Consider the following 24,881-nt stretch of genomic DNA (forward strand, 5'->3'; position numbering starts at 1 on the left):
CTTAGATGAAGAAGTGGCAGGGTGGGTTGGTAAGTTTCCTGATGACATGAAGGTTGGTGGAGTTGTGGATAGAGTGGAGGGCTGTTGTAGGTTGTTACAGGACATTGACAAGATGCAAAGCTGGCCTGAGAAGTGGCTGATGGAGTTCAACCTGGAAAACTATCAAGTGATTCAGTTTGGAAGGTCAAATTTGAATGCAGATTACAGGGTTAAAGGCAGGAGTCTTGGCTGTGTGGAGGAACAGAGTGATCTTGGGGTCCACGTCCATAGACCCCACAAAGTTGTCACCCAGATTGATAGGGCTGTTAAGAAGGCATATGGTGTGCTGGCCTTCATTAGCAGGAAGATTGAGTTTAAGAACCACAAGGTTATGCTGCAGCTCGATAAAGTCCTGGTTAGACCACACTTGGAATACTGTGTTCAATTCTGGTTGCCTCATTATAGGAAGGATGTGTAAGTTTTAGAGATGGTGCAGAGGAGATTTACCATGATGCTGCCTGGACTGGAGGGCATGTCTTATGAAAAAATGTTAAGGAAGCTAGGGCTTTTTTCATTGGAGCGATGAAGGATGAGAGATGACTTGATAGAGGTGTACAGGATGATGAGAGGCATGGATAGAGAGGATAGCCAGAGACGTTTTCTCAGAAATGGCTGACATGATGGGGCCTAATTTTAATGTGATTGGAAAAAGGTTTAGGGGAGATGTCAGAGGTAGGTTCTTTGCATAGAGAGTAGTGGGTGCATGGAATGAACTGCCAACAGTGGTACTAGAGGCAGATACATAAGGGATATTTAAGCGAGTCTTGGATAGACACATGAATGTTAGTAAAATGAAGGGTATGGAGGTTAGTTTGATCATAGAGTGGGATAAAAGGTCGGAACAACATCGAGGGCTGAAGAGCCTGTACTGTGCTGTATTGTTCTATCCAGTCATTGATAATTGCTCTGAACTGACAGAGCAATTAAGTTGAAAATGAAGAAAAGAACATGGTGTCATTATTTTTCTAATTCCCACTATTCACACAGAACCCCGATCACGTTTTTGTCTCTTGTAAACTGCATTATTTACTCCATCATTTTAAACCTTCTCTTGGTAATTCAAGTCTCAGAAAGTATTTGATGAAGTTCCAACAGTGATTGTACTCCAAATATTCGGTCACAATTAGAGTAAATGGATGTAGCCACAGGTATAGAGAAAGAATAAGGAGGCAAAGAATGAGACCAATGAATCTCTTTCAGATTGGCATGGATTTAGTCATGTTATCCACCAAGGTTCTGTTATGGACCCTTTTTATTGATATAAATTGGACTACTACCAAAATCATTTTGCAGTAGATGCCTGGCATCTTCCATCTGCAAGAGAGGATGGGAATTCAGCTTCAGATCTTGCTTTAGTTCTTTTGGTGGTTGAACAAGTCAATTCTTGAGAGTCAACTTTAGTCAGTTGCAAGAACTGTCCATGAAGTTGCTCCTTGTTAATGTGGTCAACAGTGTCTACTGATACCTTGCAGTACTGAAATATATTTTTACGTATCCCTGCCCATAGCTGGTATCATCATTTGCAACAATTGTCAGCCTGAGATTCCTAATACAAGTTGTGTGTTTTCATGTTTCTTGACAATATCAGAACAGTTCAGCGGAAGGGTCTCCAGACCCAAAATGTTAGCTTTGATTTCCCTTCACAGATGCTGCCGGACCTGCTGAGCTGTTCCAGCAACGTCTGATTTGGGGTCCACAAATCTCTTGGTTGTTGGATACAAAACACTGACCATCTCTATTCAGTCATTGATAATTGCACTGAATTGCAATCCAAATTAACTTCAAAATAGGGAAAAGAACGATGTTATTATTTTGGCTGGCACCTTCCCAATCTCTTGGGATAGACAATCTACCTGTACAGCATGTCCGTGAAGGTGTACCCATCTTCATCTTGTACCTATGCCAATGCTAGCGAAGCCATCTTTTGCTTGACTAATGAATACCTTCTTGGTTTCAGGGTGTCTGTAATCAAAACAGTAAGGGCATTTTACTTCTATGGGAGACAGCTGTCATTGCTTCTATATGGTTGTATAATTGCGAGTCAGTTGACACTTTTCTTGAAAATCTACTGCTGTCTCAATGACAGTGTTAACTGCGACAGTGACTGCACCAAAAGGTTGATTTCCAGTGAATCCCATAGCTTTGGGACCTACATGTTTTCAAGTCTTATGGTTTGGTGATAGGGAGGAACTTGAATCCACCATGATCACGAGAAAAAAAGCAATGGGAAATCAAATGGAAGTAAAGTTTGATAACTCTCCTGGACCTCGTGTCCCATGTCCTACAAGGAAGCAACTGTAGAATAATGATGTAATCTACCAACATGCCCCAGATCCTGGAAAAATCTCAGAAAATTACAAATGTAACACCCTTCTCAAAGAAAGGATGGAGACAGAAGGCAGGAAATTATAAGCCTGTTAGAGTCACAGATTTAATTAGCTTGGAAATAGACCCTTCTGTCCAACTCATCTGCTCTGTCAGACATTCCAATCCAATCTAATCCCATTTGCCAGTATTTGGCCCATATCCATGTAGACCCTTCCTATTCATATACCCATCTAGTTGTCTTTTAAATGTTGTAATTTCTCTGGCAGCCCATTCCACACATGCGTCATGGTCTGTGTGAAAAAGTTACCCCTCCATTCCTTTTTTAATCTTTCCCCTCTTACTTTAAACTTATGCAGTCTAGTTTTGAATTCCCCCAACCTAGGAAAAAGACTTGAGTTATTACCCTATTCATGCCCCTTATGATTTTATAAACCTCTCTATAACGTCACCCCTCAGTTTCTGAAGCTTCAGGGAGAAAGCTCCAGCCTATTGGAGCAACATCAAGGGCCGAAGGGCCTGTACTAAGCTGTAATGTTCAATGTTCTATGTCTATTCAGCCTCTCCCAATAACTCATATCTTTCAACCCTGGCAACACCCTTCTAACTTTTTCCTGCATTCTCTCAACTTTAACCACATTATTCCTTGAGAAGGGTGACCAGAACTGTATGCAGTATTCCCAAAGTGGCCTCACCAATGCTCTATACAATGGCAGTATGACATCCCAATTCCTATACTCGATGCTATGACCAATGAAGGCAAGCTTGCCAAATGCCTTCTTCACCACCCTGTCTACTTGCTTTCAAGGAACTATGCACTTGCACCCCGAGGTCTCTCTAACATCTGACATTGATAAAATATTGGAATCCATTATTAAAGAAATAGTAACAAGACATTTAGAAAATTATAATACAATATTCAATGAGAGTTTATGAAAGAGAAATTGAGTTTGACAAATTTCTGAGAGTTTTTTGACAGTGGATGAAAGGGAAACCCTTTGCAGGGCATATGGATATCCAAAAGACATTTAACAAGGTGTTATACAAAAGACAAGGGCTCATCGTGTTGGGAGCAAGAGCTAAACCTGGATAGAAGATTGGGAAACTAACAGGAAACAAAAAGTCCAGATAAATGGGCCACTTGCAGAGTGGCAAACAGTAGCTGTTTGGTCCAATATCATAGGGATGCATCTCAACAATGTCCAATTCATGTTATTTAATTGTTTGAAGGGACAAGACATATTGTCAGATTTGTTGCTGTGAAAGCAGGTTTTAAGGAGAATGCAAAGGGTGCACAAGGGAATGTCAATAGGTTTAGTGAATTGGGGGAAAATATGACTGATGGCATCCAAAGTTGGAAATTTTGAAATTGTGCACTTTGGTAGGAAGAACAGGAAAGCAACATCTATTTAAGTGGAGGGAAATTTCAGAACTCTGAGGCACAGAGGGATCTGAGTATCTGAATATATGAATCATTTAAAGTTAGTATGTCAATGAAGTAAGTATGTAGGAAGGTAAACGGAATGTTACTGTTTATTGCTAAGCAATAGATTATAAAATTCAGATGTTTTGCTGCAATTGTACAGGGCAACAGTTAGATCCACATTTGAAATACAGTTTACCTATTATGTTTCTTTATTTGAGGTAGCATATAGACACATTAGGAGCAGTTCAGAGAATGTTCACCAGTCTGATTACCCGGACTTAGGGCAGGGGATGAGGAGTTATCTGATGGGGAAAAGTTGGATAGGCTAGGACAAACACATTGGAATTTTGAAAAATAAGAATTGATCTTATTGAGCTGATGCTGAAAGGATGTTTCCTCTTGTGGGAGAAGCTAGAACTAAATAACACAGTTTGAAAGTAAGCAATCTTCCATTTAAACAGAGATTTGGAGAATTTTCCTTTCCGAGGATTCAGGTTTAGATTAGATTCCCCTACCATGATAAACAGGCCCTTCGGCCCAACCAGTCCACACCAACCCCCCGAAGAGCAACCCACCCAGACCCATTTCCCTCTGACTAAAGCACCTAACACTATGGGCAATTTAGCATGGCCAAATCACCTGACCGACACATTTTTGGACTGTGGGAGGAAACCGGAGCAAACCCACGCAGACACGGGGAGAATGTGCAAACTCCACACAGACAGTCGCCCAAGGCTGGAATCAAACCTGGGTCCCTGGAGCTGTGAGGCAGCAGTGCTAACCACTGAGCCACCGTGCTGGCCTAGTTTTGGATCTTCCTTCCTCTGAGAGTAGTGGAGGCTGAGTTATTGAGTAGTGTTAAGGGATGGTGGATAGAGTCTTGACTAACCAGGTTTATCAGGGTTGGGTGGGAATGTGGAGCTGAGGCCACATTCAGCTCGGCAGCAAGCTCTGAGGGGCTGAATGGCCTACTCCTGTTCCTAATTCATATGCTGTCTCCTTATTTGAGGAAAAGCATACTTCCACTGAAGAAAGTTCATCGAACATTGATTCCCCTTGCACGAAATGATCATTTCACGAGGAAAGATTGTTTGGGATTATATTCATTAGAGATTAGATCAAACATTTGAGATTCTGAGAAGATTGACAGGATAACATTCTGTTTGCACCTAGAACTAAGGGGCATAGTTTCAGTTCAAATAAAACAGGAATGAGGAGGAATGTCATCTTTTGGAGGGTTATTAATCTTTGCAATTTGTTATATAGTCAGTTCTTATATAACGCGATAGTTCCTTTCCTGTGTGACCCTGTGTTATAAGAAAATCGCATAATAGCAAGGACCATTCAAACCAATGGAACCAAAATCATGTTGTAGCCAGTACAGGTGAGGAAAGTTTGTGTTCTACAAATAATGGTCTAAATTCTTTGTTTGCATTATAGCCAATTTGCGTTGAAGAAATGCGCATTATAGCAGGATTGACTGTGTCACTGAATTTAGTTAAGGCTGAGTTAGAGAGATTTTTGACTTACCAGAGAGTCCAGGGATATATCGCTGAGGTAGGGAAGGATAAGAAGCTGCTATTGTCCCGAAGGGCCATAGGCTGCTCTCTCATTTCGGAGATACAACTGATGCTGAGTTTAACTTGAGGGTTCACCGTGCCGCAGGCAAGGTGGGAACTTAATGGTCACCTCATCTGGTATGGGAATTGAACTCGCGCTATTGAACTCACTCTGTATGAGAAGCCAGCCAATGGATAAGATCACAATCTGATTACCATGATCTTATTGAATGGTGCAGTAAGATGAGGGGCTGAATGGTCAATTTCTGCATCTGTTTCTTCTGTTCTCCCATTGTTACTTTGTTTTTTTATGTTTTAGTGAGGTAGGAAATTTAAAGAAATGATTCTCTCTGAATTCATACATGTTTTCTGGAATCCAATCTTTTTCCCCTCGGCATTTTGTTCATTTCTTGACATTAAGCGAACAATTGATTTTGTTGTTTTTTGAAGAAATGCAAGTGGTCAGAAAGTGGCATTCTTATCTGGATAGACCATATTTAGCATCTAATCTAAAATCTCAGAGTGGACAAGGAACCTATCGACCTTCTCTCCTCTCAGCTCCACTCATTCCTTCTTTGCTGTGAGTTTTACACAGGGCTCTATACTCTGCTTGTATTCCTCCAGCTCCCTCCTCCCGAGCTGATATTCCGAGATGCCTCACATTGCAGACTCAGACCCTGAAAACTGCTGGTCCTCAACTGTTCCTATGGAAACACAATAAGAAGTGCATTTATTTTTACTTTGGAACACATTTCACTCGTCAAAACATGCCAAGCTCTGAAGTGGTGAGCTGCTTTGAATTGACAGAATGCCGGAGGAATTCATGGATGTGTGAAATAGCAGCTCTGAATGTTTTCACCCTCAATGCAGGTGGTCCACTTGCCCTACTCCAAAGGGTAGAGCCGAGTGGTGCTTCAGAGCTCCCAGAGCTACATCCTCCCAATGGGTAATTAGATTTTGATCAAATGATTCCCTCCAAATGGTAGATAAACCCTTTTGTTACCTCCCTACTTTACCCGAGGTCATAAAGAGCTTCTTGAAATAAAACAGAAAGCACTAGGGAGTCATACGGGACTCAAAATGTTAACTCTCTTTCTTTCGCTATAGATACTACCAGAACTGTTGAGTTTCTCTGGCACTTTATTTCTAATCTCCAGCATCAGCAGTATTTTGCTTTTATTTGCTGAAGCACTGTACTATTTTCTGAGTCTCCTCATTTTTATGCACCTAGGTACTACACCTCCTGTAATAGGAGTTTAAGAGTGCATCAGAGATTCAGGGGTGTTTTAGTAGTTTATTTTGTGACATCAATGAAAATCTTTGAAAGGCCTGTTTGGAATGCAAACGATCTCTGGGTGAAAAGGGGTTGATTCAGACGAGCACCAGAAAAACCAAAAATCTTCCTCAATATGACAAACTACTCCATGTGAAACTGCAGCCCGGGAAGGTTTTTTTTGTCACAGCCCTGCCATTGCACTGTGGTAGAAATGGATAACATCAGCAGGCACATACCTTCTTCCAAGTGTTAATCTTTTCCTGTATTCAAGATTCCAACTTTCAGACGACACACACCTAGGATCAGGTTAACCTAAATTGCTCTTTTGCTCTTTCCACCCAACTAACCACTTTGTCAGAGCTCAAGATGATGACTCTCCTCTGGCTCCCTTTACTGGCTATTGCCAGCTCTGTCAGAAGATCAGTCTCCTTTCTTTCTTGTTTGTCCTTAGGGATCTAGATAAAAGAACAGTGAATGTTAGGCCACGAAGCAAGGTGCAGCAAGTGCTACCTAATGCCATAGCCACGCATCTCCCACTGCAGACTAGTCTAATGAATTCCAAATAGCCTAGGACTGCTCCACACCCATTTAAAGGACGAATTGTAGGTGTCCTCTGGGGAACAATGGTCATGTCCCTACCACTGGGTGAGGAGGCCTAGATTCCTGTCCCACCTGCTCTAAAGGTTTGAAATGATATTGCTGAACAGGTTGATGAGAAAATATCTAAAAGGGGGTTTCTACGGCTCTTCTGGTACAATGGTAGTATTCCTTACTTCTGGGCCGTGGGCCTCAGATCATGTGCAACCTACTCCAGAGATGTGGTATAACGCACCTGACCATAGAGTCAAAGAGGCCTAGGGAAATACAGCACGGAAACAGGTCCTTCAGTTCAACTCTTCTATGCCGACCAGATATCCCAACTCAATTTCGTCCCATTTGCCAGGACTTGGCCTATATCCCTCCGAACCCTTCCTATTCATATACCCATGCAGATGCCTTTTAAATGCTGCAATTTTACCAGCCTCCACCATTTCCTCTGGCAGCTCATTCCACATACACAACACCCTCTGCGTGAAAAAGTTGCCCCTTAGGTCAATTTTGTATCTTTCCCCTCTCACCCTAAACCTATGCCCTTTAGTTCTGGACTCCTCCACCCCAGAGTAAAGATTTTGTCTATTTATACCATCCATGCCCCTCCTGATTTTATAAACGTCGATGAGGTCACCCCTCAGCCTCTGACGCTCCAGAGAAAACAGCCCCAGCCTATTCAACCTCTCCCTATAGCTCAAATCCTCCAACCCTGGCAACATCCTTGCAAATCTTTTATGAACCCTTTCAAGTTTCACAACATCCTTCTGATAGGAAGGAGGCCAGAATATTCCAAAAGTGGCATAACCAATGTCCTGTACAGCCACAACATGACCTCCCAACTCCTAGATGCAATACTCTGACCAATAAAGGAAAGCATACCAAACGCCTTCTCCTCTATCCTATCTACCTGCAACTCTACTTTCAAGGAACTATGAACCTGCACTCCAAGGTCTCTTTGTTCAGCAACACTCCCTCAGACCTTACCATTAAATATGTAAGTCCTGCTCTGATTTGCTTACAGTTTAAATAAAATATATATAATGGTTCTGGACTGAAATATCAAGGTGTGTTGTCCTCATTTACTGGTGGAAGTGAATCAAATTTGATATTAACAGGTACGTCTAGTGAGGTGGTAGCGTCCCTACTTCTGAATAAGGAGCTCCGGGTTCAAGTTCTACCTCCTCTGGAGGCGAACAGTAACTTCTCTAAACAGACTGATTTAAAATATCTCTAAAAGAGGGATTCTAAGAAAATTTCAGGTGTACTCTTCACCAAATCTTGACAATAGGGGGCTCGAAATGCAGTGTACTTAAAAACTACTGAGTGGGCTAGAAAGCCTTCAACATGAAAAGCATCCCATTACGATCTTGCCAAATTTATAAAAGCCAAAAACATTGTCCTGAAAGGGTTTTACAAACTATGCATTTGCAAGAATGAGACCTAAAGACTAGTTGAAGTGCCAGTAGATTATTTGGGCACTCAGGAAACCAGGCCACAGCCAAAAAGGCATGTTTTGTAATATATCACCCAGCTGGGAAAAACACAGACGTCTCCTGACAACTTCTTTTTCATATCCGTTCATGGGGCACAGGGCAGCATTTACTGCCCATCTTTAATTTCATGGAATCATCGAATGCGTACAGTGCGGAAACAAGCCCTTCGGTCCACATTGACCATCCAAAGAGTAACTCACTCAGATCCATTCCGCTCCATTTACCCCTGACTAATGCACCTAGCCCACACACCCTGAACACTATGGACAATTTAGCATGGCCAATTCACCTAACCTGCACATTTTTGGATTCTGGGAGGAAACCAGAGCATCCGAGGAAACCTACACAATCATGGGGAGAAATGTGCAAACTCCACACAGACAGTCACCTGAAGCTTTCACCAGAGAATTACGTTGCTGTGGGTCTGGAGGCACATTTGGCCAGCACATGACAGCAGATTTCTGTTCTTAAAGGATATTAGTGATCAACGTGGTCTTTACCTGACAATCAAAAACAGTTTCATGGTCAGTATTAGGCTTTTAATTCGAGACTTTTATAAATTCAAATTCCAGCATCTGCCTTGGCAGGGCAGCATGGTGACTCATGGGTGAGCACTGCTACCACACAGTGTCAGGCATCCGGTTCACAATTCTGGTCTCCTTCCATTCATAAGGATGTTGTGAAACTTGAAAGGGTTCTGAAAAGATTTACAAGGATGTTGCCAGGGTTGGAAGATTTGAGCTATTGGGAGATGTTAGATAGGCTGTGGCTGTTTTCCCTGGAGATTCAAAGGCTGAGGGGTGACCTCATAGAAGTTTATAAACCCATGGCGGACATGGATAGGATAAACAGACAAGTCTGTTCCCTGGGGTGGGTGAGTCCAGAACTAGAAGGCATAGGTTTAGGGTGAGAGAGGAAAGATATAAAAGGGACCTAAGATGCAACCTTTTCATGCAGAGGGTGGTGTGTGCATGGAATAAGCTGCCAGAGGAAGTGGTGGAGGCTGGTACAATTGCAACATTTAAAAGGATTGGTATATGTATAGGAAGGGTTTAGAGGGATATGGGCCAAGTGCTGGCAAATGGGACTAGACTGGGTTGGGATATCTGGTTGGCATGGATGAGTTGGACGGAAGGGTTGTTTCCGTGCTGTACATCTCTATGAATCTATGACTCTATAACTGTCTTTGGAACTTGTGTGTACTCTGCATGAGTTTCCTCCAGATGCTCCTGTTTCCTCCCACAGTCTGAAGATGTGCAGGTTGGATGCATTGGCCATGCTAAATTGCCCATGATGCCTAAGAATGTGCTGGCTAGATGGATGAGCCATAGGAAATGCAGGATCACAGGGATAGGGCAGGCCTGGGTGGGCTGCTCTTCAGAGGGTCAGTGTACACTTGATGGGTTGAATGCCCCGTTTCCACACTGTAGATATTGTATGATTTGAACCCAGGTTCCTGAGACATCACCTGCCTCTCTAGATTAATAATCTAATCATGATGCCATTTGATGTAAGTGAGGCATGTGGGTTAATATCAGCAGCAACTCAGGCCTCACCATTCAGGTGTATGGACGATACCTCCTGTCATCCATGCACCCACATTTCTTAAACTAGATGTGCCACTTTGCTCAACTATTGTGAATGTAACTGACTTACGCCCCTCTAGTATGTATCAGGAAAATGGAAGTCAGCATAACAAAGTATATGCGGATAATAATGAAATAAACTCTGACTTCGGAAATGGCCCCAATGGAAAAAATTACTTAGATGTCACTTTTCCAAGTTTAAACTAGTAACTGGTGGGAAATTGACAGATTTGTTGACAATTTCACTTGCACTTGCTAAAGCTTATGAGGCTTTCGTACAAACAAAATAGTTTATTTCTCTTGTCAAATCTGAATGAAAGAGCTTTCTACGACTGTTATGTGTAATCTCTGTGTTCTATTCTTCATGATAATGATAAACTCCATTTGCTGAAGTTTTAATCAAGTTGGCATTCAGAATGATTCAAATCACAGTTATATAGACAATTTCACCATTTCTCACTCTTGTTTAGTGTACATCTACCACAACATGGAGTGATTTGGGGAAATGGTGTGAGATGTTGACAGAAGAAGACTTTTTCCAAAAATGAAATGAGCATATAATTGCTTTGTTAAATTCTCCTGTATTATTGGGTAAATAACTTTATAAATTCTTCACCGAATTAAAGTTGTGAGCAATGCTAACCTTTAGGTTGTGGTGTTCAGCTCTGGTGAAAATACCACAAAGCACTTTAGAGTTGAATCTATGGGTTTGCAGGGAACCTTGCTGTCAAGCAATGCTGAGAGAAAATTCAGGTCTCATGATTATTTTGCCATTTGTTTTGAATGGTTGCATTTAAACAATCTGGTGCATTACATTGTCACCTTTTCCTTAACCAATCCCTCAAAATCGAGAGATCCATTTGCTTCCATTCCGGCTCAGCGGGTTCTGAGATCATTGATATGTTCAATGCATGATCTGCAGATCATTCTCTTTGGCCTGATGGCTTTTGAAATGAAAGGGTTATTTGGAGTTGTTTTTGTGCTGCCTCTCAAATCTCAAGTCCTCTTCTGTGTGTTCAGAAAGTTTATTGATGTATTCGGTGTCTTCCTGAATGTACCTTCTCCATTTAGGTCACTCACAAGCCCCTGGCTCCCATGAGCCATCCACGATGTTTAACATCTTCAAGGAAACTTTAAGGATATCTCTGATTTCCACTGTCCTCCTGGGAGTTTCCTCCATGGAGAGTTCGAGTTAAACAGTTGCTTTTGGCATTTGGTATCAGGCACATGAACAACATGACCTGCCCAGTGGAGCTGATTTTGGTTAGCACCTTGATGTTGGACATGTTGGCTTGGACAGAGACACTGCCACCGGGCAACCTTCATTTCTGCTGAATAAGGAGGATCTTGCAAAGGCATCATTGGTAGTGTTTCTCGATGCTTTGATGAGCTGCTGAAGATAATCTATCTCCAAAGCAACTAGAAGATTGGGGCTGCTTGGAAAACCATGACCACAGTCTAATGTGAGAGATCCAGCCTTGAGTCACCAGTGTCCCTGCTCTGTGACCATTAAATGCACTATGATCTGTATCACAATTGATGTAATAACGTCAATATGTTTAAATATGGTCAACGGGATCTAGTTGGTCAGATATTAAAGTGTGATGTAATGAAAATAGATGAATCTGTTGGCTTGAGGTGACATACACAGGTTCACTCTGTGGAGTGAATTTAGCCAACATGAAAAATCAGGCTGGCAAATAATTAGGCGGTATTGCTATTGTGGTAATACTGCTGGTTTAGTAACCCAGCATCCCAGGTAATGTTCTGGGTTCAGAATCCCACCACTACAGAATTTAAATTCAATAAAAATCTACAATTATAAGGATGGCCATGAAATGATAGTTGCAAAAACCCATCAAGCTCACTACTGTCCTCTGGGGAAGAAAAGCATTTATTCAAGAACGAGATAGATTAATGTTTAGATTCAAAAGGCATCAAGGGTTCTGGGGAGACTTGAACATAGGTCTCCTGGTTCAGGGGTGAGGACACTACCAATGCACCACAAGAACCTTAGGAGCCAGCTCTGTGTTTCTGTTTAAATCAGAACTGCTCTTACACACAACTGAATGTTTTTGTTCCCATCACCAAGTCACTCATGATGTTTTTCTCACCTATTCACCACCAATCGGTTAATTTATGTGCAATGCACATTTAGGGCAATGCAGACCTGGATCTGGGTTTCCAACACTGACAAATTAAAGGCCACTTCCCACTTCCACAAGAATTTTGCCTGCATCAGGAGGTGTGGGGTAAACAGCCAGATAAAACAGAATGATGTCCCTGTGGCTTCTGGTAGGGGGTATCCCGCTTGATGGCTACTTCATGACACACAGAGGATTGCCACACCTAGCCCCAAATCCTGTCAAAGCTAACGACCAACAGGAGGCTGGAAGAACACTGCAAGCCTGGCAACATCAGGATGTGGAGAAGTCAATGTTTTGGGTATAACCCTTCTTCAGGACTGGATGTGGGGGTAGGGAACTACAGATAAAGGGGGAAGGGGGTGGTGGGGTGGGGAGAATCGCAGAATGGTGATCATAATGGGTATTCATCCCTCCGATCAATCAACCAGGTCAAACCCACTACCTGTGTTCACTTATCACCACCTCACCATTCTGCCAATCTCCCCACTGCCCCCACCCCCTCACCCTCTCTCTTTATCAGTAGCTCCCCCTACCCCCACATCCAGTCCTGAAGAAGAGTTGTACCCAAAATGTTGACTTCTCCACTTCTTGATGATGCCTGGCTTGCTGTGTTCTTCCAGCCTCCTGTTTGTTTACTTTAGATTCCAGCATCTGCAATCTTCTTTGTCTCTGTCAGCAATGATTTTCATTTGAGGAGAAAGTGAGGTCTGCAGATGCTGGAGATCAGAGCTGGAAATGGGTTGCTGGAAAAGCGCAGCAGGTCAGGCAGCATCCAGGTAACAGGAGAATCGACGTTTCGGGCATAAGCCCTTCTTCAGGAATGATTTTCATTTGCCAATGATGCTGCCAACTCATCACAATATTACCCCACCTCCAATCACACCTTGTCTCCTTGACCACTCTTACCCAAACCAAACTGGGGAACAGAAAAGGGTAAAGGTGGAAACTGATATTTGTGCTAAATTATGGGATTATAATAACACCCTTAAAAATCTCTGAAGGCCTTTTGCTGTCTAATTCAACACATGGATTTCTAGTTTTTTTAAAATCTCAATGTCATGTTCTTGCTTCCTTACCATCACCCCTGATGCCTTCTAAATCTAACAACTCTTTTTGCGGGCAGTTGGACATTGAGGAGCTTTTTCCTCCCAGGTCATGCAGCCTCAGCTGGTGACACTATAGAGGCTGCTGAGTTTGCCAGCATTTTGATGTACCTCCCAGCTGGTGGGGAGGGGATGACTGAAAGTGGTGAGCTATTATTCCTCAATGCATTGTGGTCCCAGCAGCATTCTTTTAATTGGCTACCCTGAGCAATTTGTTGCCCCTGGGTTCTATTGCCTGAAGGAGTAAGGGGGCTCTTTTGGTGGCAGGTCTTTAAGGTCCCACAAAAATCTCAGCCTTGCATTCCCAATGCTTTGTTTGCTGGTAGTCTTTCTCTTTCTGTTGAACACTGTAAAATAAATGATGGGTATTGCAAAAAATATGGTTGACTCTGTAGAGTCTCCTCCATCCTATTGTCGCTGGGTTGTAATTACTTGTTGTCTGGGGTTTGGTTGTAGATAGAGGGTGTGGGTGGTGTATCGAATATATGTGGGGAGTTCCTTGTAGGTGGAGACACTTCATCTTCACCGTGGACATCCAGGCTCCACCCTATCTGACCCTATCTATCCATTTTCCTTTCTACCTATCCGCTCCACACTTCCCACCCACCGACCTATCACAATCACCTCCTACCTTCGCCCACCAATCACCATCTCACCTCCTTTCTCCTAGCAGCACACCCCCAACCCCCCCCCCCCCCTAGTTATTTCTCAGTCCCCTTCCCCCTCCCCAGTCCTGATGAATGGACTCTTCGTCCTCAGATGCTGCCTGACCTGCTGTGCTTTTTCCAGTGCCATACTTTATCAACTATAATTACTCGTTTCAAAATAATTTATTTCTTTAGAATCTTATTGTTAATGGCAGCACTTTGTATAAGCCTAGTGCTTGCATGATGACTGCTCAGTCCATCATGCTTATGCAGAATTTTTGGCAGAGCAAATCCATCGACAGAAAAAAAACAATGATCCAATAATGAGTAAAAGGTCTCTCCCAATCTTATCCACTTGATGGCAATTTTAAATGGATGATCATTTCTTAACAAAGCTTGAATCAGAGGAAATAGTTCATCTTTGATTAGACTATTAAAACCTTTCATAATTTAAAAGCTCTTCTTTACCTCAACTGTTCCTGTGTAAACAGGCTCAGATTTCACCCCACACAGGCACACAACTTCCCAGCATCAGATTGAATATCCTTTCTGGGTTGTTGCTGTCAGGTTTATGAGATAATTTTGAATTTGTTGTTCAGAATATCAGTGAAAGAAATTGCATTCATTTCACATTCTGGACTTCCAGAGAATATTTCATCTTCAATCTCAGGAGATTTCAATATTTGACAGAAAGTATAATTAGCCCGACCTTTATCCTGAGATGTTTTTATTAGAGGGAAATCACTGTTTTATCTATATCAGTGAATTGATTATAATCTGGGTGGAGATAAACAGTTTGGTTGTGGAAATATTGCAATTTTATTCACAAAGAGTCTTTGGTTTGGAGGCATATATGCATGTGTGCATACACCCATTGAATATGGAAAATACATGATGAGGCCTGGTTTTATTTGCGCATCTCCGAGCAATTGTTCAGGCATAAAGTTTCAAGAAAATAGACCCCTAAAAATATTCATGCCTGCCATGATGTCTTTTTCCATGAGGTCACAAAATAGACATTTCTGTTACCTACTCAACATATTAATGTTTGTCATTGAAACCCCACAGTGTGGAAGCAGGCCATTTGGCCCATCGAGTCCACATTGATCCTCTGAACAGCATCCATACTCAACCCTCCACCCAATCCCTATAACTCTGCATTTCCAATGGCTAACCCACCTGGCCTGCACATCCTGGCCATGATGGGGCAATTTCGCATGGCCAATTCACCTAACCTGCACAGTTTTGGACTGTGCGAGGAAACGCACACAGCCATGGGGAGAATGTGCAAACTCCACATAGCCAGTCGCCTGAGGGTCCCTGATGCTGTGAGGCATCATGAACCAGAATTCCAAGATGCCAGCTGACATGTTAGGACATTTATCTTGGAATGGTCATCTGAACAACAACGCTGCTGTCGCGGCCGTCATCCCGTCCTCAGTGTATATTTTGGGGATGGGCTTTTCCCCAGTATCTACTGGATGAACTTGCCCACAACCAGATAACGTTCATTGAATTGTCAATTGGCCTGGTGTGGGAAGGAAATCCAGCCTCTGATAGTGCTCTGTTATGTTCTCACAGCTATCACAGTTTATCAACATTCCTTTCAGAGATATGCTCATGATATCATCACTTAGTATATATTGGCAGGGATAAATTCTCAGTCTCCATCTTCATGGAGCCCAATGGAAGCACGACATGGTGATGGAAGCAGGTTGCTACTTTTTTAACCAAAATAGCTTCATGTTAGCCTGGATAATGAATTGCCTGCAAATGTAATATTTATATGAACCCTAACATAAAGATGTATAGGGCCTTTCAATGAGGAATGATATAACCATTGGCAAATTTGGGCGGCACGGTGGCAATGGGCGGCACGGTGGCACAGTGGTTAGCACTGCTGCCTCACAGTGCCAGAGACCCGGGTTCAATTCCCGACTCAGGCGACTGACTGTGTGGAGTTTGCACGTTCTCCCCGTGTTTGCGTGGGTTTCCTCCGGGTGCTCCGGTTTCCTCCCACAGTCCAAAGATGTGCAGGTCAGGTGAATTGGCCATGCTAAATTGCCCGTAGTGTTCGGTAAAGGGGTAAATGTAGGGGAATGGGTGGGTTGCGCTTCGGCGGGTCGGTGTGGACTTGTTGGGCCGAAGGGCCTGTTTCCACACTGTAAGTAATCTAATCTAATCTAAAAAAAAATCAAATAAGGATACTATCCTAGAGATAGAATACCCATCATGAACAGCAGCAATGATCAACAATAAAAAGCAGTGACTCAAAGATTGCAATAAAAATACTTCAAAGTCTTGAGTCAAAAAAACTTTTGGACAATCAGAAGTAACAGGTACTATGAGTAGAGTCCTTTGATTGACCAGCCAGCAGAAAAAGATAATTCATTTCAATTTAAAATCTAAGCTATTTCAAGTTCAAAAGCCTATCTCTCTTAAAAAAGTAGCTGAAAATGTGTTGCTGGAGAAGCGCAGCAGGTCAGGCAGCGTCCAGGAACAGGAGAATCGACGTTTCGGGCATAAGCCCTTCTTCAGGAATGAGGAAAGTTTGTCCAGCAGACTAAGATAAAAGGTAGGGAGGAGGGACTTGGGGGAGGGGCGTCGGAAATGTGATAGGTGGAAAGAGGTCAAGGTGAGGGTGATAGGTCAGACTGGGGTGGGGGCGGAGAGGTCAGGAAGAAGATTGCAGGTTAGGAAGGCAGTGCTGAATTCGATGGATTTGACTGAGACAAGGTGGGGGGAGGGGAAATGAGGAAACTGGTGAAATCCGAGTTCATTCCTTGTGGTTGGAGGGTTCCTAGGCGGAAGATGAGGTGCTCTTCCTCCAACCGTCGTGTTGTTGTGGTCTGGCGATGGAGGAGAACAAAGACCTGCATATCCTTGGTGGAGTGGGAGGGGGAGTTGAAGTGTTGATCCACAGGGTGGTTGGGTTGGTTGGTCCGGGTGTCCCAGAGGTGTTCTCTGAAATGCTACGCAAGCAGGCGGCCTGTCTTCCCAATATAGAGGAGGCCACATCGGGTGCAGAGGATGCAATAGATGATGTGTGTGGAGGTGCAGGTGAATCTGTGGTGGATATGGAAGTTTCCTTTGGGGCCTTGGAGGGAGGTGAGGGGGGAGGTGTGGGCGCAAGTCTTGCACCTCCTGCGGTTGTAGGGGAAGGTGCCGGGAGTGGAGGTTTGGTTGGTGGGGGGTGTGGATCTGACGAGGGAGTCACGGAGGGAGTGGTCTTTACGGAATGCTGATAGGAGAGGGGAGGGAACTATATCCTTGGTGGTGGGGTCCGTTTGGAGGTGGCGGAAATGACGGCGGATGATGCGCTGTACATGAAGATTGGTGGGGTGATAGGTGAGGACCAGTGGGGTTCTGTCCTGGTGGCGGTTGGAGGGGCGGGGCACAAGGGCGGAGGAGCGGGAAGTGGAAAGATGCGGTGGAGGGCATCGTCGACCACGTCGGGGGGGAAATTGCGGTCCTTGAAGGAGGAGGCCATCTGGGTTGTACGTTTTTGGGACTGGTCCTTCTGGGAGCAGATGCGGCGGAGACGAAGGAATTGGGAGAATGGGATGGCATTTTTACAGGGGGCAGGATGGGAGGAGGTGTAGTCCAGGTAGCTGTGGGAGTCGGTCGGTTTGTAGTAGATGTCCGTGTTGATTCGGTCGCCTGAGATAGAAATAGAAAGGTCGAGGAAGGGGAGGGAGGAATCTGAGACTGTCCAGGTGAATTTGAGGTCGGGGTGGAAGGTGTTGGTGAAGTGGATGAACTGTTCAACCTCCTCGTGGGAGCACGAGGCGGCGCCGATACAGTCATCGATGTAGCGGAGGAAAAGGTGGGGGGTGGGGCCAGTGTAGTTGCGGAAGATGGACTGTTCCACATATCCTACGAAGAGGCAGGCATAGCTGGGGCCCATGCGGGTGCCCATGGCTACTCCTTTTGTTTGGAGGAAGTGGGAGGATTGGAAAGAGAAGTTGTTCAGGGTGAGGACCAGTTCAGTCAGCATTATGCCCGAAACGTCGATTCTCCTGTTCCCTGGATGCTGCCTGACCTGCTGCGCTTCTCCAGCAACACATTTTCAGCTCTGATCTCCAGCATCTGCAGACCTCACTTTCTCCTTCTCTTAAAAAAGTAACTGATTACCTGCTGTTTAGATAAGATTCACTACAATGTGGAAACAGGCCTTTCGACCCTCCAAAGAGTAACCCACCCAGACCTATTTCCCTCTGACTAATGCACCTAATGGGCAATTTAGCATGGCCAATTCATCTGACCTGCTCATCTTTGGATTGTGGGAGGAAACTGGAGGAAATGCATGCAGATAGTCGCCCGAGGCGGGAATCAAACTCACTGGCACTGTGAGGCAGCAAGTGCGAACCACTGAGACACTGTGCTGCCCCATTCTGGTTTGTTTTTTATAAAAAAGCAATCAATTTCACCTCACAACAGGGCTATAAAGCTTTATCAAAATAAAACACAGCTCAAAAAGATACTTTAAGCTGATTTCTACATGAATAAGGCTTACCTGTGTATAAACATTGTTTAGTTCATTCATTATGCTTTTCCATTTTGAGGCCAAAGTGGAGTAAAGACTGTGTGATGTTTTCATTCTTTATTTGGCATGAATGCCATCTACAGGATGAGACTTTCAAATGAAAACTTGCAATTTTTGAACTATGTGCTCAATTTTGCACTAACAATCTGCAGTTATTAATCTAACATTGTTTCTAGGACTAAGGGAAGGAAAGGAGGAACAACAAAAATCAAAACAGGAAACAGAATCAGAAAAGGCGAAAAAAATAAACAAATGCTACTCAGCACTAAAACAAAACAATGAGCAACAGTGAGAAATGGAAGGCAAACAGTCAATAATGGATTGGGTAGTCAATAATATGTTTACTGATTTAAAACTTAACAAAAATCAAGTGCTGTACCAATCAAGTGATAAGTGATCCTGAGAAGAATGTTTCAAAAGTTTGTTATTGGCAAGAAGGGGCTTTGCATAAGTAATGAGCCTCTTCTTTCTTTGGATAATTGGAAAGATCCAGAAAAGATCTAGAATGTCCTCAAAGGCTAGTTTGGGTAACACCTTTGGACTAATAGACACCGACTCATGTCATACAGACATCAACTGCAATGTGGGAAACGGTGAGGTTACGCACTTTGATAGGAAGAGTAGAGGCGTTATCTATTTTCTAAATGATGAAATATAGCAGAAGTCTGAATCACAAAGAGACACTTAGTTCAGGATTCTCCTTAAGTTAACATGTAAATTAAGTTGGCAGTTAGGAAGGCAAAAGCAATGTTAGCATTCATTCCAAGGGGGCTAGAATACAAGAGCAGAAATGTACAGCTGTGGTTGCATAAGGCTCTTGTCAGACTGCATTTGGAACATTGTGAGCAGTTTTGGGCCCTGTTTTCAGGCTGAAGGAAGGATATGCTGGCATTGTAGAAGGTCTAGAGGAGGTTTACAAGAACGATCCCAGAGATGAAGGGTTTGTCATATGAGGAGTGATATCCATACAGCGCATTGGCACCAAAGGGCATTGTTTGACTTATCATTGTCACATGCAGTGAGATACAATGAAAATTGTTGTTAATGGTCATATATTTGCAGAAAATTTGGGTCCAAAGGTCAGGCCAGGCTTCAGAACAGAACATAGTACAGCACTCACAGCAGGTTAGTGTTAAGAAGGGGTACAAATGCAAACACTTGGCAGGGTTTAAGTTAATCAAACGAAAAGCAAATTTTCAAACATGAGCATGATTTCCATATTTTTATGAACTTCTGAAGAAGAGTCAAACCATGACAGATGCTGCTAGACCTGCTGAGTTTCTCCAGTATTCTCTGTGTTTGTTTCAGATTTCTGGCATCTGTAGTATTACATATTATTAATTTCATACTTTATGTCGATGTTATAAGGCAGTCAGTAATAGCTTTCACAACCATGTAGCTTTCGCAACATATTGCGAAAAGGCAAGGTGACATACCCTAAATGCTAAAAACAAAGTGGGAGCTAGTCTGACGTGTTACCACCATACATCCTGAAAGAAATGTACCTCAGCAAGCCTGGGGGAGACTGTGTTTAAAGAATCAATTCCATGAATTGGCACAATCACAGTGCAGTACTACTACACAAGCTAATTGTGTGGTTTTGAAATCATCTAGTTGATGGATACCAATAGTCCAGCAGTGGCAGGATTACCAGTAATCTATACCGGATTACCAGTAGTAAGATTACCAGATGTCAGTATCATCACAATTCATGAGATTAAAAGCACATCCATTGTGGCAGAACAAATCACACATGACACAATCAAGTCATTTGAAGTTGAAGAGTATTGACCTGTTACACTTCAGAGTCAAAAAGTGTGGTACTGGAAAAGCACAGCTGGTCGGGCAGCATCCGAGGAGCAGGAGAGTTGATGCTTCAAGCATTCATTCATTTGTACATTCCTGATGAAGGGCTTATGCCCAAAACGTCGAATCTCCTGCTCCTCGGATGCTGCCTGACTGGCTTGCTTTGCCAGCGCCACACTGTCGACTCTGATCGCCAGCATCTGCAGTCCTCACTTTCTCTCTGTTACACTTTGGTCAGAGCCACTTTGAACAGTTGCAATTGGAAACTACAAAGATGAGCAACTAACAAGAGTTATAAAAAAATAATAATTAGCTAAGGTTGGCCTGACAGTATTAAGGAAGTACCTGAGAAGATTTGTTCATTTTGGCCACGCAGGATTGAAGTAGATATATCATGTCAAGTCAGTTTCAAGAGCAGTCAAGTCCTAAAATTGAAAGCATTATGCCAAGACTTTATATCCATGTTGCACCAGGGATACATAAATATTGAACACATAAGACAGCTGGCATGTACTGGCCAGAACTCTATCAGGATATTCAATGATTCTTGAATGCCAAATGTATCAACCTCAGCAGCAGAGTCTCTTCATTCACATAATGTTCCAACCACTCCTTGGAAATGTAGCAACAGACCTACTCACAGTGCCCAGAAAAGATTACATCCCTGTAATGAATTACTTTTCTAAATTTCCCATTATTTGATGATTTAGCAACACAATGGGTACAATATTACCGACATGATAAACTGCTCATCTGTCCCAGAATGGATAAAGCCTATCAAAGGACTGCAATCCACTGGTAAAACATTTGGAGACATGAGTACTATGGAGGAGTGACCTATGTTTCTTCCTCACCCCATTATCCTTGTTCAAACTATCTATCAGAACACATGAGGTGGTGCGTATTACCAAGCCTATGGTCATTAAGTAGAAAGTGAGGTCTGCAGATGCTGGAGATCAGAGCTGAAAATGTGTTGCTGGAAAAGCGCAGCAGTTCAGGCAGCATCCAGGGAACAGGAGAATCGACGTTTCGGGCATAAGCCCTTCTTCAGGAATTCCTGAAGAAGGGCTTATGCCCGAAACGTCGATTCTCCTGTTCCCTGGATGCTGCCTGACCTGCTGCGCATTTCCAGCAACACATTTTCAGCTATGGTCATTAAGTGTCCAGCAACCAACCAAGATTATTGTACTGTACCGTTGCATTTTCATACAACACCGATAGAGAAGGATCTACCATTCCCAGAATAACATATACCTGGAAGGCAAGTGTGAACAAACTTGTCCAGTACACAATTGTCTAATTATTTCAGAACATAGAATATTTTTCTTTAAATACATTAAAAAGCGATACACATTTAATTGTTAGGTAACTACCAAAACTGAAAACTGGCAGAGAATTTGAGTTAGATATACAAATACAGGGAAACCAGTGAAGGTTTCTTGATCAGTTCCGATCAAAATAATAGCTATATTTTGAAGAAACAACAGTCAGCCCAGACCAACATACGGCACATCAAGCATACATGAAGTGAGTGAGGAAGAACATTCTGATGCTGATGATCGTGTGGCGATGTTGAGTGACAGAAACCAACCAGCAAGACAACTTGACCATCATCCAAGAGCAGCAAAGGACAGCACATCACCCTTTAATCAAGAAGCTGATCACCACATCAGCTCAAGTTGTTAAGCTCCAAAGAGTTACATTGAAGTTTGAAATGTTAATCTTGTAAACTCTGTTTTTAATGGTTTTGTATAATTATTGAATTGACAATCATGTCTTTATGCAAACATGTATAGGTACATGTGTTTAGGATAATTTCTTACTCTTGGAGAAAGGGGGATGTTCTGTCATGTCTCACATTTTGTCCACTAATATTTCTTTAAGAGCCCTTGATATCATAATTTTATCATACCATGTGAATTGAGGGTAGAAAGGTTTCAGACTCAATCCTATCTGAGGCCACTTGAAGACTGACATATTGATGTAAGCAGACCTATCCTTGGAACCTGATAATTTCATGTTAGTCCAGACACTGCTGTGCCTGTGAATGCAATATTTACGTGCATCATTGAGCTGTAATAAACATGTATGAGATCTTTCAATACAATATTATCCATGTCCTAGTTTCTGACATTACAAGTGACAACATAAGCATTGCTACATCAGGTAGATGTAGCCTGCTGGTTGCAAAAGAAATAGCAACAATTGGTGCTATTCAACTAAATGACCAACAGCTCTCTGGTCCCAGTTTGCTCCTCAACTGGGTGACCTCTTTTGGGTTAAAGCCACTCACTTAGCTATGAAGAAAGGTTGAGTAGGTTAGGTTTATTTTTATTAGAAAAAAGGAGATTGAGGGGGGAAACCTGATTGAGGTTTATAAAATCATGACAGGTATAGACAGGGTGGATTGAGACAAGCTTTTTCCCAGGGTGAAGGATTCAATAATGAGAGGTCACGCTTTCAAGGTGAGAGGTGGGAAGTTTAAGGGGGATACACGCGGCAAGTACTTCACACAGAGAGTGGTGGGCATTTGGAACACGTTGCCAGTAGAGGTGGTAGAGGCAGGCACAGTAGATGCATTTAAGATGCGTCTGGATAAATGCATGAATAGGTAGGGAGTAGAGGGATACAGATGCTTAGGAATTGACCGACAAGTTTAGACAGTACATTTGGATTGGCTCAGGCTTGAAGGGCCGAAGGGCCTGTTCCTGGGCTGTAAATTTTCTTTGTTCTTTGTTCAATATTGGCAATGACAGTAAGTATGGCATTTTCACTGAGGTCAGAAAGCCATGACCTATGGGAGCTCAGTGGCCAGGCTGGATATTTGAGGGAGACAGAAGGGAAAAAATAATGGAAGCGGAAAGACCTCAGGTTGGGATGTGCAGTGGGCAGCGCGTCTCGCGAAGGAGAAATACTCCTTTTCCTTGTCAAAGCAGCACCAAGCAGTGTTATTGTGGCTGTAAATGGGTTGGGTATTGATGAAACATGTCCACATTTACAGCTATGTAGGCCAGACCAGATAAGGATGGCAGAATTTGTTCCATAAAGGACAATGGTAAAGCAGATCATTCTAAAACAAATTGAAAACCAATGGTAATTCTCGTATCAATCATTACTGAAACTAACTTTATATTATAGATTTATTAAATAAATTCAAATTCCACCAGAACATTAACCCTGAGTTGCTAAGTTACTAGCTCAGTAACATAACCACTGTGCCACTATTGGCTACCATCTACTGGGTGACGTGAAACAAAGAAAAAAAAATCAAATTAAATGCGACACTGAGCCACATGAGGTCCTTGGTCATACAACCAAGTCTTTATCTAAAGGAAAAATAGAAATTGCTGGAGAAACTCAGTGGGTCTGGCAGCATCTGTGGAGAGAAAATAGTGTTAGCATTTCAGTTCCCATGACTCTTATACAGTCATGGAGTCATACAGCAAAGAAACAGAACCTCCAGTCCAACAAGTCCCTGCCAAACATGATCCCAAACTAACCCCCACAACCTGCCTGCTCTTGGCCCATATCCCTCCAAACCTTTCCCATGCATATACTTGTCAAAGTGACTTTTAAATGTTGTAACTGTGCCTGCATCCAGCAATTCCTCAGGAAGTTCATTTCATCCTCTATGTAAGAAAATTGACCCTCATGTCTTTTTAAAATCTCTCTCCTCTCACCTTAACTTATGCCCCCAGTCTTGAAATCCCCCATCCAAGGGAAAAGACACAGATTATTAATCCTATGTCTACCCCTCATGGTTCTATAAACCTCTATAAGGTCACCTCTCAACCTCCTAAGTTTCAATGAAGAATGTCCATCTTATCCAGCCTTTCTTCTATGTTTTTTTGCTTGATGCAAAGGGTACATTTCCAAGAGTGTCCTAAAGAGCAGAACAGAGCAGCAGAAAAATGCAATATTTTAGGTGGGATTTCCAGAACTTAACAGCTCAGCAGCTAAAAGCAAGGCTACCAAAAATGGAACAAAGAGAATCAGACAGATGCACAAGCGGATAGTGTTAGGGAAAACATGGAAATCTCGAGGGTTTTGGAGGTGGAGGAGGTTACAGAGATTGGGAGGGTCAAAGTCACGGAGGGGTTTGGAAACAAAGGATGAGAATTTTTCAATCGAGGTGTTGCTGAACCAGGAACCAACGTAGGTCAGTAAATGGTGAAAGAATTTCTCAACACCCAATACACCACAAAATGTACTCCCTTATTTTATTAATGATGATACCTGGTCAGTCTCCAACATCCTTTCCAGACTGATCATTTTGTTTTAAGTTTAGTTGCCTTGCAGATGATAATAATATTCCAAACTGAGTGAGCTAATCACGA

This window comes from Chiloscyllium plagiosum, unplaced genomic scaffold (assembly GCF_037043375.1).
Source record: "Chiloscyllium plagiosum isolate Xiang-an unplaced genomic scaffold, Cpla_swu_hap1 HiC_scaffold_39, whole genome shotgun sequence".
NCBI lineage: Eukaryota > Metazoa > Chordata > Chondrichthyes > Orectolobiformes > Hemiscylliidae > Chiloscyllium > Chiloscyllium plagiosum.